The sequence below is a fragment of the Equus quagga genome, chromosome 10 (genome assembly GCF_021613505.1).
Source record: "Equus quagga isolate Etosha38 chromosome 10, UCLA_HA_Equagga_1.0, whole genome shotgun sequence".
Classification (NCBI taxonomy): Eukaryota; Metazoa; Chordata; class Mammalia; order Perissodactyla; family Equidae; genus Equus; species Equus quagga.
The window spans coordinates 91,185,673-91,205,234 of record NC_060276.1 but is presented as its reverse complement, the minus strand read 5'-3'; positions in this window follow the sequence as shown (position 1 = coordinate 91,205,234).

Below are 19,562 nucleotides of genomic sequence, written 5' to 3'. Positions count from 1 at the left end.
GACGTGTAGGAAAAGCATTGGGAGCCAGTGTAGCACACAGGCCTCAGAGTTATTCCATCTGAAAGGCAAGGGAGCTGGGGTATTTATGCACCAACTCTAGTTAATTATGGATTGAGGGCTACTCAAGAGGAATTAATTTCCTGGAACTTTTGGCCAGCCACACAGGCAGCAGAGTGGGCTCCAGCGACAAAAGAAAGACCCTAGGCCAGGCAATGCAGCTGTTGGCACTTGGCAGTGGGCTGGTAAGCCCAAAGTGTAAGGGCAAGGGGACATGGTTGGCATGCTTTCAGCATCTGCTACAGATGAGAAGAGAGCCCATTTCTGGCATTCTTCCTGCTGTCTAGCCAGCCACTAATTCCACCAATAAAAACGCATTTCTGATACTCACTGTATGCTAATTAGGAAAGTCTCAAGTGTTGATTGAAGCACTATTGACGGTGTGCTTGGAGGATCCACCTTTGGAAGGTAGCCTTTCTGATCTAATGTCAGCTGAGCTCTCCTGGAGTGGGGAGTCTCCAGTTAGCAACCGATGGCCCCTAGAGTTGAAGGTTAAACTATCACACACAGAAAATTACATGGTCTACGCCGAAATCATTTAGAGCAAATTATGAATATCATCATACTTGCCATCCAGAGCCCTTTTGTTGGAGGACCTGACCCTACTCAGTCACCATGTGTGGGAACAGGGCTTGGGTCTCTCACCACTAGCAGGACCTGCAAGAACCGAGTCCCTTTCCTCATAGAGGCTCAAACAGTCTTTACTTCTTCTCCCTCTTAAGGGGGATTTCTCCCTCTTAAAATCCTTGAACTCCAAATATTCTCCTCCAGTTCCTCAAGCCTGCGCCCCTCGCCCTCCCCACACACATGCGCAGATGCACAGCTTGTCAGGACAATTCTTTTCAGTCGCTGTAGGTTTCTGTAAAACAGCAGACTGGAGTTGCGCTTCCTATCCCATGCCCTGGGCCGGGCAAGTCTAATTTTCAACCTTCCACACAGAGCCCCTGAGGCAAAGGAGCGCCCAGCTCATCTTTCTGTGGGGGCTGAGGAGCAGGAGAAATCCCTAAAGCAGCAAGATCGAACTGCCAATTACTATCTTAATAAATTATCCTGCCACGGTTGTGTGAAACTTGCACTCTGCGCTTTTATTGAAAAAACAAGGTAACCTGAAAATACACAACATAGGTTGATGCTATCACACCTTAGCGATGTATTAGATGTCACCCATGTTTCAGGGTCTGTGACAAGATCAGTCTATACATTATGCCATCGAATTCTCACTAATCTTATGCAAGGCATGATTATCCCCTTTTTATAGATAAAGAAATTGATTTTCATAGGAATTCTTTTAAAAAAACACTATTTTTTATATTTACAAAAAAATGCTCATGGCAAGAAAATTAAAAAGTTAAAGAAGGAAATAGAAATCTTTAAAATCCCTCAATTCATAGATTCTAATTTATAATATTTTGATTATATCATTCCCATCTATTTTTTGATGTCTATTTGCACATACATTTTGAAAAACTAAAATTGGGCCCTTTCAGTAGCAATCTTTTTTATTTATCCTCTGAGAATGCTGAAGGATGATTTTCTGACATGGATTTTCTTGAGCTGGAAACTAAATCTTCACCGGGGCGATCCAAAAGCATGCAGCCTTCAAATCATCCACGGTGTGAAGAGATGTGCGCTCAACAGGGGCGGGCGCGGCTTCATTGTGCAATTTTTGTGGGTTCTTTGTAAGACTCTTGGCCTGCAGCTTGCAAAACCTTTGCTGGGTTTGCTAAATAGCCCTTCTCGCCTGGCCCCGGGATCTTCCATGTGACTGAGCATGCGCAATTTAGATTGTGTTACTTTAAAATTTGAGGCCATTATCATTGGTCATCTGGGAACATAACAAAAATCTACACATTTTATTCTACCTCTTTTCTATTTTCCCAAATACGAACTAGTTTGAGAACTCTAATTAAGTAGAAAACAACATTTTTCGAGTGGTTCTCAAAGGCTAAAAGGAAAGAAAAGAGAAGCCCTTCTTGAGTCTGGTCGCCAAGCTCCCCACAAGCCCACGATTGTTTGGGTTTGAGTCCCAGCTGAGTGAGCACATTCCCCGCCCGGGGCAAAGACGTTGCTGGCTTCTTCCCAGCCCTCCTCATTGTGATGGCAGGCTGAGCTCCACCACTGTGGCAGTGGGACGAATGGGGAGGACCGGGAACACCACGCAGTGGGGACTGGGTGGCCTCACCCGTGGCAACCAGGCTCTCTGTGGCCACAGGTCCTCTCAGGGCACTCGCAACCTCCCTCCCCTCCTTGGTTCCTTGCTGTAGACCATAATAACCCAGAGTGAGAATCCTTTCAGAGCAAGGACGGTGTCTGACCTATTTTTGAGTCCTCAGCCCCTAGAAGCACTGGAAGGATCTTTATCAAATGAATGAATGATCTCATTTCCACAACACCAGGGCATTTCCCAGAGGCAACAGGCCGCTTTGACCTTCAAACAAGGGTTATGGAAACAGGGGTCCCAATGCCGGAATTAAACTAACTCCTTTCCCCAAAGCCAGACCTAACTAACCAGAGCCAGAAACCCCTGTCATGATCCACATCTCTCTTTCTTCCCCCCATGTCTGGTCTGCCACCAGCCAACCTCAGAAAAGCCACTCAGATCTGGCTTCTGCTTGCTTGTCAACCTCACTGGCAACCTTAGCCAAGACCCTCCTCTCATCTCTCTTGTCACGGTGGGATCTAACCAATCTTAGAGCAAAATGCTTCCATCAAATGAAATTTGACCCAAAAGCTCAAGGTGTCAAACTGACCAAAGGTGTTGCTCTGGATAAAGGTAAAGGGCTGTGCCCCCTCCCATGCTAAACTTACTGTCACATGGAATCTTGGACTCTAGGGGCACACTTTGAGACCAACTGACCAAGACTTCTACAACAGCCTTATGCCAGGTCTCCCTGCCTCGGCTTGATGAAATAAACATTTAACCATGCCACTCCCCTGCTTAACAACTTGTATCGCTTCCTGTTATGGACAGGAAGACATCCGAAGTCCTTAGCTTGCGTGCAAGTCCTTCTTGATCTGGTCCCAGCCTGCATTTTCAGACCCATCCCCATTGTGCTTCCCACTGTTCCCTGGGCTTCAACCTTATCAAACTTCTCACTGGTCCCTGAACACCCCAAGACCTTTCACAACCACGCACCTTTGCATATGACATGTCCTCATCCAAGGATGTTGTTTGCTTCTGTTTTTGTCATTCAAATTTGACAGATTCTTTGAGATTTTTCTCATGTGCTCTTTCTGCCATTCAGCCTTCTCTGAGGACTATTTACATTTCTTTTCTTCCCTATTAGCTTGTGGGTTTCTTTGTGTCTGTGTGTGAGGAAGATTGGCCCTGAGCCAATATCTGTTACCAATCTTCCTCTTTTTGCTTGAGGAAGATTGTCACTGAGCTACCATCTGTGCCAATCTTCCTCCACTTTATGTGGGATGCTGCCATAGCGTGGCTTGACAAGCAGCGCTAGGTCTGCACCCGGGATCCAAACCTGCGAACCCTGGGCTGCGGAAGCGGAGTGCACGAACTTAACCACTATGCCACCAGGCCGGACCCAGATTGTGGGTTTCTTGAGGGCAAGGACTGTGTGTCATTCAACTCTGGACTCCAAAGGGCCTAGCATGCTGCTTGGTACAAGAGCAAATGATCAATAAATGTTGGTTGAATAAATGAATGGGTCATCAAATGCAAAAATAGATCATTGCTGGCTGAAGCTATCAAAGGTAGAGTACCAGAGAAGGTGAGACTCAAGCTGAATTGTGAAGCACAGGAAGGATTGGCATAAGTGGAAACTATTGGAGGATTTTAATCTGTTGTTGACTTTGGCTGAAGGAAGTCAGGAGTATTGCCCTGGCTGGCCTTCATCAAGAAAGCACGGATAGAAACTGAGATAGGAGTCTTCAAGGCATTTATTTACCTGAGTAGACCATGGGTCGAAATTTCCAGGCTGAACCTGATTCCCATTAAGCCATAGCCACTATGCTAGTTGCTCTCTATCTCCACCTCACTCAATCCAGCACCCATCCATTTCCTACTCTTCTCATCCTTGAGGACTGCATCTCTTGGCTCCCTTGCCAGCTGATTTCTGATTAGATTCTGACAGTGGAAAGCACTGGCAGGAGATCTGGACTGTGGGAGGAGAGAAAGGTGAGAGTCCCTTCTCTTTCTTTGATTTCTCATCTTTGGCAGGGCTGTGTCATTCAAACACAGCTCTGTGGTGGGCAGAGTAATGGCCCTCCAAAAATGTATATGTTCTAATCTCCTGAACCTGCGAATATAATAACTTATATTGGCAAAAGAAAGGGTCTTTGCAGGTGTGGTTAAGGATCTTGAGATGAGAGATTATCCTGGATTATCTGAGTGGGCCCAGTATAACCACAAGGGTCCTTATAAAAGGGAGGCAGGAGATCAGAATCAGTAGTAGATGGGAGGACAGAAGCAGAGATTGGAGTGATGCAAGGAAGGGGCCATGAGTCAGGGAATGTGGGTGGCCTCTGGAAGCTGGAAAAGACAAGGAAACGGATTGTTCCCTGGAGCCTGCAGAGGAAACAGCCCCTCGGATACCTTGATTTTAATCATATGAGTCTCATTTTGGACTCCATAACTGTAAGGTGGTGAATTTGTGTTGTTTTAAGCTACTAAGTTGTGGTAATTTGTTACAGCAGTGATAGGAACAAATACAAGCTCCTCTTGGTTTGTCCCTTTTCTGTGGCCCTTCCTTTGTGGTTCTAGGTCCTACTGGGTTCAAACAATTCTGATTATATCCCTCATTCTTGTTTCCTGCTTCCTGCTCTTAGTCTCTGGGTATCTCAGCCTTCCTCGTTGGGTCCTGTAACCCTCCCACATCTCTGACTTCTCCTTTCCTTAAAGGCTTTTGAACCATCTGATCTGGATTCTGCTTCCTACTAGGGCTGTGTCTAACTCGCCACCTCTGAGAAACATGGCAAAAATGATTTCTCTGGCCACAATCGTAGCGCTCTCAGGCTGAAGGGGCAATGTTCTGTGGTCAGAGCACCTTCTCAATGGAGTCTGACTTTCCCAGAGGCAAAATGCCTGCTGGCCTCCATGAAAAAGTCTGTCAGAATTTGAAGGCCTCAAGATAGCCCATCTAGCAGTGCAGCATGGAAATAAATCCCACTGTCTTTCTAGATTAGGAATTTTGAACCTTGGTGGTTCCTGAATGGCCTTAGAGGTAAGCTCTGTGAAACGCCTGAAATTGTGACTTTTGCATGCAATTTTGTGCATACGGGGAGGAGAGGGAAGGGTCTAGAGCTTTCACTGAGTAGATTCGCAAGGGAGCTCTGCTCGGCTGCCGGGGTTTCCCTCACTGTCTCAGATGTGGCAGATGCTTTCCGTGCCCTGTGTCACATCCCATGGCTCACCTCTAATTTCTGTGAAGCTAGGAAGGCTGGTTCCTGTGAACGCAGGCTCCCTCCCACTTTGTGAATCCCTCCATTTTTCTATTTCACAGTTATCTCTGAAGCTGTGGAAAATTGCAGGAATAGCCTGGAAGAATGGGGGAGTTCACACCCTTGGGGATAAGTGACCCTCCCCCTGTGAGGGCAGAAGTTGGTGGATAAATGCCCAGTCACTAAGCTCCCCGCTGGTCTCTCCCAGGAGGTGTTCTGTAGGCTTCCCAGAATGCCTGGGCAATCCACTTCCGGCCGCGTGCAATAACGCCTCCATCATACACTCTTACATGTTGGCACGCTCTCCTTTCCTGTCTCACTCTTCCTGCTTCATCACTTCTTCTTCCTGGGATCACCCCTCAAAGAAGCTACCTGCCCCCTGTCTCAGGCTCTGCTTTCTGGAACAACAGACCAAGACACAGGGAGAGTTTGCCAGAGACTCAAATTTGGGCTCCGCAGGTGGAGCATTGCCTCACCCACGCAGTGATGGCCGGACACTCAGGCCCGCTGGTGCTTCATGAAGCTTCCCTGTTCCACCTGGGAGTTATTCCCTTCGGAAGAGTGACTCGTTCTTCCTTCTTCACCTTCTGGGACTCAGAATGGCCGGCCCCTTCTCTCATTTGTGAGCTTTGTCTCCCAACACCCCTCTCCAACACCCAAACCCACACTCGCTAGCAGAAACCCGAGGAATGGAAAAGTCCACGTTCCTCCCGGAGGAAAGGAATGCCACTGAGGCCTTACCGGCTTTCACGGCTTGCTGGTCGTGCCTTCAACCAAACATTCCAGCATCTGCTATTATTACCGGAACACCTCAACCAGATCTAGCACATTTCATGGGTGGAAATAATGTGACAGGAAGAAGGTAAGGAAGGGCTGAATCCATGTTTTAATCTGGCTGGGAGAAGTCAGGATCACCACCATATTAGTTATTTATTGCTACGTAGCAAAATCCCGCAAATTTATCTCCCAGTTTCCATGGGTCAGGAGTCCGGTACAGCTTGATTGTGTTCTCCCCTCAGGGTCTCACAAGGCTGCAATCAAGGTGTTGACTGGAGCTAAGGGTCTCATCTGAGGCCCAGGGTCTTCTTTCAAGCGAATGTGATTGTTGAGTGAATTCAGTTCCTTGCAGCTGTAGGACTCATAATGGCTTGCTGCTTCAAGGCCGGCAGCATCATCTCTCTGACTTCTTGACCCTCTTGAAAGGGATCACCTGATTGGGTCAGGCTCACCCATACTCAAAAGGTGGGGATTATACAAGCGTATGGGTCATTGAGGATCTTCTTAGAATTCTGCCTCTCAACCACCCTGATTGGTCTCCTTTGAGAAATACAAACTGCGGGAGGGGATTGCAGAGAGAGGAAGAAGCTGATCTGACCTTAGTTGTTTTTTCTACTTGTCATTCTCTATGAGTAATGACTTCTCTAATGAGAAAACATTTTTCATTTTTAAATTAGCCATCAAATGAGAGAGAAAAGCCCAAAGAGTTTTGCGAATACAATTAACTTCTTTGGTGAGATTAGACAGAAAAAAACCTCATGACCCTCTTTATCTTTGCTATCACCAGGTCCTCTAGTCCAAAACTGGGGGTTACTCTTGACACCTCTGCCTTCTTCTTCTACCATATAAATCATCGAATTCTGCCCGCTGTACTTCCTCGACGTCTAATAAATCCGTGACCACTATGGAGGCCTCCGAACTGTCTCTCTATTTCCACTCTTGTCCTCTACACTCCATTCCAGCCACAGCGGTCTGGCTGGGTGATCAAACTCTTGACCCGGGGCAGGCTGGTACCCTGTAACCATCCTCCTAGGCTGCTCAGTTCAGCTCTCTAAGGACAGCTCTGTGGTTGGCTCCATCACTGTGTTAATTTCCTGGCATTGCTGTAACAAAGTACTGTAAACTGGATGACCGAAAACAACAAAAATTATTGTCCCACAGTCCTGGAGGCCGGATACCGGAAATCGAGAAGTTAGCAGAGGCATTCTCCCTCCAAAGGCTCTAGGGGGGATCTTTCCTTGCCTCTTCCAGCTTCTGGTGGCTCCAGGCATTCCTTGACTTGTGGCTACATAACTCTACTCTCTGCCTTGGTCTTCACATGGCTGTCTGCCCTCTGTGTCTGTGTGTCTGTATCTTCACATGGCGTTCTCCCTGCATGTCTGTCCAAACTTCCTTTTTTCGTATGGACACCAATCATATTGGATTAAGGCCCATCCTAGTGACCTCAATTTAACCTAATCATCTGCAAAAACCCTGTTTCCAAATAAGGTCACAGTTTCAGGTACCGTGGGTTAGGACTTCAGCATATCTTCTTCCAGGAGGAGGGGGAGGGAACACAATCCATCTCATAGGAATCACTCTGATAGGAGTCCAGGTAGCCCACTGGTCTACGGTTGTCCTCACAGGGCAGCTGGACAGTGGAAGAACACAGGCTTGGGGAACAACTAGCGTGACTCCCTCTGCGTAGACATCTGGCTGGCTATAGACCCATCCAAGACCTCACTCTTGTGAAGAGTGGAAAGCAGCCTGGCTAGAGCTACAGTGTAGGTGATGTGACATCCCCACTCAACAAGAAGATGGGACTCAGAAACAGCAAGGACATTAAATGTGCCTTTGGCAGTGGCCTTTCTCTGGCTCCCACCCAAGCATTGCTCTCACCCATCCTTAGCCATCCTTCAGATCTCAATTTGAGCTATCCTTCCCCAGCAAAGCCAACCCTGACTCTCAAGGCTGGCTCAGGTCCCCTGTCACCTCTCTCCCAGCCCCTGTTCTCCTCCTTCGCAGCAGCCTCATAATACCACATTAGTGTGACTATCAGATTCATGTCTACCTCTCCTCCTAGACGGCAAGCTCCCCGAGTTCAGGGCCTGTGACAATTTTTCTGGGATTTTTCCCCCTATCCAGCACCCAAGCACATACATGGCTATGAGAAAGTGTCCAATAAATATTTATTTTATGAACAAATGATTGAATAAATGAATGAATGCCTACAGAACCATTTTGCTTCCTGGACATCTTGACGAATGGCAAAGAGATGAGAACAATTGGAAAACTATATAGCCCTGATATTCATGATGGATGCATGTTTTATGAATCCCCAAGTCTCCGAAAAAAGAAATGTTTATATAGGCTTTCTCCAAACTTACATTCTTATGGAAGGCAAGTGATTCCCTTACACTAGCTTCAAAATAGGTGTAATTTAAATATGCACTTTAGCAAAAAGTCGCTGGATTGTTATGGGCCTTCAGGGCTACTTGTGAAAAACTGGAGCTCTTTACATTAGACCTGGAGATGGCCAGGATCCGCTGGGGTTCAGTACAGAGGAACAGGGAGGCCCACACTCGGAGTGTGATCCTCAGATCTGCAGCAGCCACAGCACCTAGGAACCACTTAGAGAATCTGACTTTCAGGCCCTCCTCCCTCCCACATAATCAGAACCTGCACGCTAACAAGAGGCCCAGGTGATCCGCACGCACAGAAACATTTGGGAAGCATCGGCATAGAGTACAGATGGCTTCTCCACGTGCCTTGGGCCACTCACAGCGTGGCAACTGGGTTCTGAGGGAGGGCATCCAAAGAGGGGGTGTCCAGAGAGCAAGGATTCCAAGAAGTCAAGGCAGAAGCTGCAATACTTCTTCTAACCTAGCCTCAGATGTCACACGGTGTCACTCTCGCTACGTGCTCTTGGTTACAGATGAGTCAGTAAGGTCAGCCCGGATTCAAGAGGAGGGGAATACAGACACCACTTCTCAATGGGAACAGTGTCGAAGAACGTGTGGTTACCTTTAATCTGTCACACACCTCTTCTCTTCATGAATCAGAAATTAGTGTCTTTTGGGGTAATAACGGGCACATGGTGCAGGCACCTGAAACCAGGGAGTACATTAGTCAGGGTTCTCCAGAGAAACAGAACCAATAGGATATATATATATATATAGTAGGATATATATATGAATATATATATATATATATATGAATTTATTATAAGCAAATGGTTCATGTGATTATGGAAGCTGAGAAGTCCCCAGATCTTCAGTCAGCAAGCTGGGGACCCAGGAGAGGCAGTGGTGTAAGTTCCAGTCTGAGTACAAAGGCCTGAGACCCGGGAGAGCCAATGGTGGCGTTCCAGTCTAAGAGCCAGCAGGCTCAAGACCCAGGGAGAGTCGACGTTGCAGTTCTCATTCAAAGGCAGGAAAAAACCCTGATGTTCCAGGTCAAGCAGTCAAGCAGGAGGCGTTCCCTCTTAGTCTTTTTGCTCTATTCAGCCCTTCAACTGATTAGATGAGGCCCACATTAGGGAGAGCCTTTACTCAGTCTACAGATTCAAATGTTAATCTCATCCAGAAACTTCCTCACAGACATACCCAGGATAATGTTTGGACAAATATCTGGGCACCCCATGGCCCAGTCAAGTTGACAAGCAAAATTAACCGTCATAGGAGGTAAAGAAGGTGAACTGAATTCCTTCTTTTCATTCTTGGTGGGAGCTTAAGCATATCCTTTGGCTTGTCTAAGTCTGTGTCCTCGTCTTTGAAATATGAATAACACAGTTGTCACTGGCTGATGAGAGAGTATTTTACATGGGAAAGATCCTGACACATCATCAGTGGTATATGAATGTTGGTTACCGTCGTCATTAATAGCAATAATTATGACAATAATGGGCTAGGCTGCTATATGTTTGCCTACTGCCAGAGGATTTCTAAAGATGATATCTTAACCCTGGAAAGTGGATTGGAGTTTCAGGAGGCATGGAGATTGAGGGGAAGATGTTTCTGGGGATAGAGGTTTTTCTGTGGCTGCTGTCTTGGCCGACACCTTCATTCGTGGTTGCCTTTGACATGCTCTGAATCTGGAGTTCCTGGGAGTAAGGATAGCATCACGGTCACAGCCGTGGAAAGCAGAGTGCCTCTGGCTCTACTCCCACTCGCTCTTCAGGGGACAGGAACCCCTCAGATTCCTCCCAAATGGTTCTGAGCCTGCCTGCTGCGTTCAGCAGCCTCGTGCACTTGGCTGCCTGCGGCGGCGTCACCTCCTCCCTCCTCTGCAGCTGCTATGGCAGAGTCTCTCATCTCTGCCTAAGCCAAAATGGCCCTTTCACTCTCAACGCTTGCCAAAGGCACTGCCGCTGCTGCCCAGCCCTGCCAGAGATGCCTGGGCTGCTACTGGCAACCATCAATGTCTGATCGGGGTGCCGAAACCCTATACCAGATGGCTGGTGTCTGGGCAGAGGAACCACCTCTCGTGGGCCACCAAGGGGCTGGTGTCAGAACTGCCAGCCTTTCCCGACATGCTCAGCGCCCCACGGAGGGTAGAGAATTTCCACACCCTTTTATTACATATCCTTCCCTCCCCCTGCCTTGGGGCTTACAGGCAAGATGATCTTGGTGGAGGTCAGTGGTGCTGGCCAGCTCTCATTCGTTGTCCAAGAACCAAAGGAATGTGGTAAGAAGTCAGGGGTGCAGGCTCTAGAGTCAATTGGCTGGGTCCGAAATCCTTGGCTCCACCCTCACTAGTTGGGTGACTTTGGTTCGTAACTTAACTTCTTTGAGTCTCATTTTTCTCATCTGCAAATAGAGATGTTGGTAGCACCTACTTCATAGGATGGTTGTGAGATAATCCACGTAACACACTTGGTATAGTGTCTAGCACATAATAAGTGCTCAATAAATGCAAACTGTTATTATTTACTATGATTCGTCACACTTAGGGTGAGTTCTTTCCCAGGGGTCTCTTTGATCACAAATGCTAATAGGTTTGTGGCAGCCCCCACCTCTCCCCGACCATTCCTTGATTGGACGAGTTTGAATCCTACCATGGCAATAGCTGAAGCCCAACCTGAGACAATTACTATAGTTAGAATCACTGTTCTTGGATTCAGCAAAGAGTTGAGATTTATTTCACATAGCATGGGTGCTAATAGTAACAATTATGGTAGTTAACACTTATTGAGTGCTTGCCTATGCCAGGTACTGGGCATATAATAAGCGTTTAGCTTATTTAGTCCTCATGACACTCTTATGAGGTAGCTGCTATTATTATGCCCACTTGACAGATGGGAAAACCGAAGCACAGAGAAATTAAGTAAGTGTCGCAAGGGTACATAGCTACTAAGCAGTGGAACCAGGGCTCAAGTCCAACTTTCTGGCTCCAGAGCCCCGGCTCTCTTCCTAAACATAAGACTTTTATCCTCACATTAATGGGCAGATAAAATTTGGATGCTAAAAAACATCAAGTATCGTTTGCTGTGTAACAAATACCCCAATGCTGAGTGGCTTAAAACAGTGTTTTATTATTTCTCTTGATTCTGTGAATTGGCTGCAGGTTCCTGTGTTGGTCTTGCTGGGCTCACCCAGTGGGCTGCATTCAGTTGGAGGATTGGCTACGGGGTGGGCTCCGTGGGGATGGCTGGGGCTGCTGAGCATCCCTTTTCGTTCTTCATCCTACATGGATGGGGATGTCAGAGCATGGCGATCTCAGGGGTCCAAGAAAGTGGAGGTGGGAGCTACAAGGTCTCTGGAGGCCTAGCCTCGGAAGTCATACAGCAGCGCTCCCACTACATTCTATTGGCCAAACAAAGGTCACAAGGTCAGTTCATATTCAAGGGAGGGAGAAACAGACTTGACTTCTTGAAGGGAAAAACTGCAAAATCGCATTGCAAAGGAGTGTGCACACTGAGATAGGAGGAATTTGTAGCCATTAAACTATCTGCCATAAATAGACAGATAAAACTGGACACAAGATAACATGTAACGCATCTCTCTTCGTGAGGACTCTTGGTTGCACAGAAATCCAACTCAAACTGTCTTATCAAGAAACAGGAAGGGAAAATTTCTTGAGTCACTTTCTTTTTTTTTTTTTGAGGAAGATTAGCCCTGAGCTAACATCTACCACCAATCCTCCTCTTTTTGCTGAAGAAGACTGGCCCTGAGCTAACATCCGTGCCCATCTTCCTCTACTTTATATATGGGACACCTACCACAGCATGGCTTGCCAAGCGGTGCCATGTCTGCACCCGGGATCCGAAGTGGTGAACCCAGGGCTACTGAAGCAGAACGTGTGCATTTAACCGCTGCACCACTGGGCCGGCACCTTGAGTCACTTTCCTTTTAAATCCAAGGATTAAATCCAAGGATTAGTCTGGACTAGTCACCAGCACTTGGTCTCTTGTTCTTTCCTTCTCTCAGGTGGGACCACCTCCATTTAGTGGTAAGTTTGACACTAGCAGCTTCATCCTTATAAGCCCACTAAAGACAACTTTTTCTTCCAAAGTTTTCTGACAAACATCCCAAGACTGCTCATCATTGGTCTGGCTCTGGACATGCATCCATGTCTGAACTTATCACTGAAGCCAGGAAGGAGTATGCTGGAATATGCTGATCGGCCATTCTTGGATGACATACCTATGGGATGGGGTGTAAGCCCAGGGGTGTGCTGGTTCTGGCTCTGGCACGAGGGGAGGGAGGTGCTCATTTCTAGTATTTGCCAAGGTCATTGGTAAAGATACTCCCACCATGGGTGATTTCAAGCTGCCGTCATGATGCCCATTGAAGCTGGAGTTAGGAAGGGATGGCATAATCAGAGCTGGTAGAAGTGGTCTCTAGCATACCACTATATAACTCCGCCCACAGCACAGCACTAGGAGTGAGGGAAGGGCGCTGGCCCAGAGGGAAACCCGGAAATGGAAACTAAATACACAATAGCAGCAGATTTCCAATCTAATTCCTTTATTTTCTTTCCCCACAAATGGGTCCTATTTAAGGGACTACTACTTTGCCTGTGATCCTGGTTGTTTTTAATAATCAAAGTCAGAAAAAGGTTTGGAGAGAGTAGATGTTCAACACGATAAAATGTTGAAATAAACCACATGCTCAGCATCTTTACAGGCTCAGTCAGTTCTTTCTCAACGTGATGAGTTATCAGCCTGTCTGACCTAGTTCTTTCCCCAAACCGAGCATAGATTGATAGTTGGTTTTAATATTCATGGTTCAAGTAACAACTAGTATTTCTGAGTGCTTTACTCTGTGCCAGGCACTGTGCCAAATGCTCTGCCTGGATTATCTCATTTCGTCCTCAGATCAACCTTATGAGGTAGTTGCGATTATTGCCCCCATTTAACAGATGCTGAAACTGAGGCACAGAGAAGAGAGGTAACTTGCTTATGGTCACACAGCTAGTCAGTGGCAGTGCTGGGAATGAGCTTAAAGCTGTCAGTCCCTCTAGTCAATGGTCTCAACGTCTACCTTCTATTGCCTTCTCACTGGCTAAGGTGGGGTATCTCATTATCCAAAAGATCCCTCTAGGGAATATTTTGCAAAGCTGAGGATCCCTTCATGATGTGTCTGTGACGTCATGTCCCATGTTTGAATATGGGCTTTCATTAACGAGAGAAAGACAAGGCTTTTGAATAAGCAGGCTCTAGGTGGCTTCTTCTGGGGGGACAAATCCCATCTGGGACACATGTGGGCAGGCTGTGGCTCAGGCTGCTACAGCACGGATCTCTGGCCTGTGATTGGTGGATGTGTGGGATCTTCTAGCCTCCACATCAGGGGCTGAAACCCAACCTCAGCTCCTTTGGGTCGGGAGCCTGGAGTTAGCTGCCAGTAACCTACAATTCCAGATAAGACTTAGGTCTCCCTTAGAACCTTCTGGACCATTTATTTGACCATCACTCATGGGACAATCTGGGGACAGTATAAGTGAAAAGGCCCCGGGGTGGGGAGGGGAGAGCCACTCCAGTGAGTAACGCATGTCCAGGAAGACCCTTGGCTGGACTGGGTGTCTCTTTCAGGCTGGAAACGATGATTTGTGGGTCTGGGAGTTTGGATTTTATGACCTGAACCTTCAGCTTTTCTGGGGCCTGAGAGAGAGGCCCAAGAGGAGAAGTTGCCAGAGGCAGTTAACGTTTGGCCTTAGTTTGATTTGTTCCAGTTGTTTTGCAGCTGCCATTCAGTCTGTTGTGATCGATTGCAGGGAGTCCCAGGACACTCGGCTCCCAAGCTGGAGTCAGGCCGTGGGTGGAAGAGGGCAAGAAACGTAATGAGGCTGAGGACCCTGTCTTCAGAAGACAGGGAGGTGGGCACAAGGAAAGAACAGAGACCCGCACATCGGCATGGGAGCCCCGGGAGCCCTTGTGCTTGGAGCCTTCAGAGCTCAGTGGAGGGGGGGAGGGGAGGCCCTTTGGAGGAAGGAGGATTCCTGCGATGGTTCAAAGGGCACATTTAGGCATCTAGAGAGGGAGGCGAAATGCACTGGAGCCAGAGGAATGGGCTGTGGACAGGTAGAGGTGGGCAGTTTGGGGTCTGAGAAGGAAGTAGGAGGCAGAGGACAGAATTGAGGACAGGTGGATGGCGGGGTGGGGAAGCCACTGAAGCTAAAGATAACCGCTGCTCCAAGCCTGGGGCAAAGAGGAACTCCGAAGGGTGGAGATAATGCAAACACGAATGAGAACAGGATCCCTGTTTTCCAGGAGCTTGCAAATGAACCTCTGCTGTTTTCGAAGAGAATCCGTGTTATTCAGGTAATCCCGGAAATTGAAGAAATTTGGAGAAACCCCTTGGAGAAAGGCATTGTCCAGGTTTCTGCTGCACGGGAAGTGTCTAAGTTGCATACTCAGATGCTTTTCCTCCACCCAGACAATGTTTTTCTTCTCCGGTAACAACAAGCCTACAGCTGGAAGGGGGGGAGTGAGTTAAAAAAACCATTCCAAGAGATAAATCTTGTAATACTAACCGCTGAACAGCTGGCCCTTTAAAGCATAGAACAGGCATTTAGCCATTAATCCATCCCTTTAAAATGCAGAACCATCCCACTCCTAACACACACACATAAACACACACAAGCACGCACACACACGCATGCATCCGCGTGCACACAAAGGGTAGTTCAATTTCATTTGGTACAGCACAGCAGCCGCTGCTCTTGTACTTTTCATGTTCACAAATACAGCCGTGGCTCCCATTTAAAGAGTTTGAACCAGCAACGGGAACCAGGGGAGGGGAAGGAAAGAGAAGCAACAAATTCTAAATGCCCTTTCACCAAATTCCTCCCTCGGTGCTCCCCATGATCCTGGATCCTGACACAGCAGTACCTGGTGCCCTTCTCAGATTCTCTTGCCTTCCCTGGGCTTCTTGCTCTCCTGGGAGCAGTCTGCAGGGGCAGCTGTCACCACCAGCCCCCACGGCCCACCAGACACTCACCAGATCTGCCTCCCAGGCCCGACTCTGCAGTTTCTCCATGTTCTTCCCAGTGGTCACCTTCAGAGATCTATACCACATGGTGTCCCAATTGCGCCTAGTTGCTATAGGACTTTGATGAGACCATTCTGTTCACCCCTCCCTGCTTGCCATCTGAGTGGGCTCTTCGCGTCTGTGATTTGTGACCTTCTTGAGTGGCAAAGAAATAAAACGAAGCCCCATCACACACACACATGCACACACACGCACACACGCACATGGCTGTGACTGACAGGTTTGGAAAAGAGGAATGTGTGTGTGTGTGTGTGTGTGTTTATGAGAGAAAGAGAGAGGGAAGAATCAGATGAGTAACTGTCTAGGATGGGATGAATTGGTTAGCTGTCAAGTATAAAAAAATTAAGGCCATTAGCTATTTCGATTTTTTTTTCTGTCACTGTCAACAAGATTAGCAAGCCAAATGCTCAAGGAGCACGTTTGAGAGAGTTTTGAGTGCTCCATGAAAACTGCAGACCTCTGCCGAGGGCGATTGCCTGGAATTCTCTCCCGCCTGCCCTTTCAGTGGGAATAATAACAGAATTAGTGAGCAGACAGATGCCGTGCACTGGTGCACAGCGCTCGGCGGCGTATAATAATGAATATATTCACAACGGCTGTTTCAAGGGTTGTTTCCTAAAATGATAAAGTTAATTTTGCTGGGCCCTCCTTTATTTTTTAAACCTGAGCACCACAAAAGGTGGAAGCTGAAATCATCTCTTATTCTTTTATTCACAATAGTTTCAATATGACATTTGGAAATACAAACAAAAAAATCGTCTTCTGCAGGGAGCTAGGAAATACGCAAAGCCTGGTATATTCCCCCGGCGTCTGGATGTACAGTGATTGTCGCTTTGTTTTGATCTTGGTCGGTGGTCAGACAGGTGAACAGGGTCCTTGGGCAATGGGATGCTATTATTGCTATTTACTCAAAATCTAAGTAGGATTTTATACTTTTTATGATGTGATCATCATAAGACGTTATCTCAATAATAATAGTCATAGCAGTTGTAATGGTACTTTTGGTGCCTACTGTGCGCATGTCAGTACACTAGGTGCTTTTCAGATATTATTTTAAATCCTCACATAAACCTGCCATGTAGGTCTTAGGTTGAACCATGTGAAATTGCCCTTTCTGTAGATCAAAATATCAAATATAGGCAATGTGGTTCAAATTAATGCTATTTCTCCATTTTATAAAGAAACTGTCTAAGAGACATTAGGTAACTGGCACAAGGTCACCCAACAAGTAAAGGGCAAAGCTGGAGTTTACACCCAGGCCTGCAGAGCCTGAGGGCTCTCCTCTAACCCAAGCCCAATGAAGCTTGGGGCAATGGGTGTTATTATTATCTCTAATTATATCCAAGGACATCATGGCTTAGAAAAAGAAAATGACTTGCTCTAAGATATACACCCAGAAAGAGGCAAGGTGAAGCTCAAACTCTATGTCTTAGGGGAATCCATTGATCTTTCCCATTTTGCAATGAAAACCCAAGAATAGGATAAGCTCCAAGCAGAATTGCAACGACAGATGATCTGGCACCTTTCCACTTGGCAATCAGCCACCTGTGTCACACCTCCTGCCCCCATCCTTGCCCAGGGGATTACCCTGAGTTCCTCTCCTACATTTCACTCGTAACATGTTCACTCCTAAAGCCCCACTCACTCCTAACCCCTGAATCCTTGCCACCCTGGAGTGGTGGCATTTTACTGGAAGAAGTTTGGGGTACTGTCTTAGTTTGGGTTCCCCCAGAAGCAGATCCTGAGACAAAAATTTGAGTGCAAGTAGTGTATTTGAAAGTTGATCCCAGGAATCACTGATGGAGGGATGAAGAAGCGAGACGGGAAGAAAGAACACCAATACAAGGCGTATTATCAAGCGAGTGACCTCTGTGGGCTTCCTGTTGGAGCTCAACCCATCCTGGGACCTCTAGGAAACAGTGTACAATATGCCCCACGGTTATCCCAACCAAGAGGCAGGGAAGCTGGGGCATTTATCCATTAACTCACTGCTTGAGGGCTGCTTCCCAGGGTGTAAACTCCAGCTGGCCTTCTTTGAGTCTAGAACATGCTCCCATGGCCAGAATAAAAGCCCTCAGGTGAAAGCTTAGCAGGTGTTCACCATAAATGCCCACAGGATACAGGAGTGAGTGCTAAGAGCATGAGGGTGGGGCATCAGCAATATCTGCTACAGGCACCTGAACATCATCTGAACTGGAAGGAATGACTCTGCGACCATTAAACTCTACACCTCTAAGCTCAAGGGCAGGCAGTTAGGTAGTGATATCTTGAGGCACGAGCCCCAGTGCCATTCACCTGGTACCAAAAAAGCCATGTATTTCCAAGGTGATCCCTAACTGAAGTAGGACTTCCAGAATTTCTCTCCCTCTTTTTTCCAGAGCCGGTTACCCACAACTGTGAGATTTCTCTGCAATCTATCTTCCTGTGCTTTGTGAGTAACTATAAAGGCCGTGACTTTTCAGCCCACTGTCCGTCTTGAGATCACCCTCACCCTAGTAAAATGGGTGATTCCTTGGGGAGACTGGGAGACGGCACCTTACAAGTTTCAGAACTTAATTGGTGGTGAAATGTTTTTCTCCCTCTTCCCATCTTTAACGCGGCTCTATTTCTGACTTCATCGCAGAGCCGTGAAATCCAATTAGGAAATGGGAGGAGATGAGCAACCCCTTCAAGCACAGTCAACTTCTGATGGCTTCCCCAAAGCTCTAATGAGTCTGTGTAGACCTCCAGTAATAGAAGGGTGCTTTTTGCAGTACTTTGTTCTTCTTGTTTTCTAACGAGAAAAGGCCTAGAACATAGGTGCGCAGGTAGCTAACGAAACAAGGTGTTGGAGAGCCCTGGCTTTTTACAGCTGGGTAGGGAAGTCTTGGGGAGGGCAAGGACGCCAATTAAAAGCATGGAAGAGTGTGAGCAGCAGCAGCAACATCCAACCCTGATGGCGGGTCTGTTATGTATAAGCCAACGTGTTAGACATCGTATGGAAACAGAGAGAGAGCATACGTGATCCCTGACCTTGAATGGCTAGCAGGCTGTATGCTCAGAGGCTTGCTCCTCAAAGCGTGAAACAGTATTGTTACCATCACTGGAGAGCTTGTTAGAAATGCAGAATCTCAGGCCTCCTACCCAAGACTTACTGAATCACAATCTGAATTTTAACAAGATCCCCAGGGAATTCATACGCACAAAAAAAGAGATTTCGGATCTAATCATGTCACATAGGTGCACAGAAGTCTGTCCCGATCTCAGCTTCATTTCCCATCCTCAGCTCTCACCGCCCGCTACCATCCCTTGGAACTCTCCACTCTAGCGTCGTGAGCACATCATGTCCTTCCTCCCATCCTCATGCTGTTTCCTCCAGCAGCAATGCCCTAACCATCGGCCCTGCTTGTCAAAAACCCTCTTCATCTTCATGCCCAGGTATCTCCTCTGTGAAGCCTGACCTGATTCCCCAATCAGAATGCGTCATTCCTTTGCATTTGCCACTGCCTGACTCTATTATTGTTAGATGTTTGCATATAGCATAATGGTCACCCTGAGTTTGAATCCCAGTTCATCCAGTTTCGATCTGTGTGTTCAGATTAGATCACTATTTTTAATTTTTCACACCCTCCCTCTATTGGAATTACACATCCACAGCCTTTTCTATGTCAGGTTGCAGTTTCTCCCACCCGGATGGGCATGAAATTCTTCCTTGTTCATTGATGTTAGTCTTGGCCATGTGACTTGAATCGGGTAATGGAATATGGGTAAAAGTGACCATGTGTGAGTTCTGAGCCTAGGCCTTAAGAAGCCTTAAATGACAGCATGTGTTTCTATTTGTCCCTCTGTGCTTCTATCATCATATCACATAATGGGTGGAAC